We start from the raw sequence: 531 nt of genomic DNA, 5'->3' as shown, positions 1-531 counted from the left end.
TAAGTGTTTTATTTTGATTTCGTTTCAGGAACTCACAAACCCCCGTCAGTTCCCCCACAGACCGCCGGGCAGTGATAGGGGATAGCAGCAGTTGTTTCCCTAGTGTAGTGGTTATCACGTTCGCCTAACATGCGAAAGGTCCCCGGTTAGAGACCAGGCGGAAACAAGATTTTTAGATTCGGTTCTTTGGGGCAAAACGTCTAAAGAAGAAATGCTAGAGGTGTGGAGACCATGTGTCTCTTATTGCTAGGTTGGTTTGGACAGATCGCGAGTCCTCTTACAAGGCATAGTAGTAGTCATGGTTGGTTTGGACAGATGGCGAGTCCTCTTACAAGGCATAGTAGTAGTCATGGTTTATGTTTGACAAGTGTTGCTTTTACAAAACGACATTATAAACGACTCAAACTCATAGTGAATTTCAGACGGAGCAGCACTTCCTACTGATCAAAGAGCTGTGCTTCACGGACAAGCTGCCCATAAAAACACATTCGCAGCCGTTGCGATATCAGCGTCACACTAGACACAATTTAC

General features: G+C 45.4%; 1 non-coding gene across 1 annotated transcript; it reads left to right on the top strand.

The window, feature by feature from the left end:
• Positions 1-93: 93 nt before the first annotated feature.
• trnav-aac (transfer RNA valine (anticodon AAC)) lies at positions 94-166 on the top strand. The gene has a single exon. It is a non-coding gene; the product is annotated as a tRNA-Val (tRNA).
• Positions 167-531: the final 365 nt, after the last annotated feature.

The sequence above is a fragment of the Sinocyclocheilus anshuiensis genome, unplaced genomic scaffold, assembly GCF_001515605.1.
Source record: "Sinocyclocheilus anshuiensis isolate Anshui unplaced genomic scaffold, SAMN03320099.WGS_v1.1 scaffold4852, whole genome shotgun sequence".
Classification (NCBI taxonomy): Eukaryota; Metazoa; Chordata; class Actinopteri; order Cypriniformes; family Cyprinidae; genus Sinocyclocheilus; species Sinocyclocheilus anshuiensis.
Note: the sequence above shows the minus strand (reverse complement) of the source record. Positions and strands in the feature narration are given on the sequence as shown.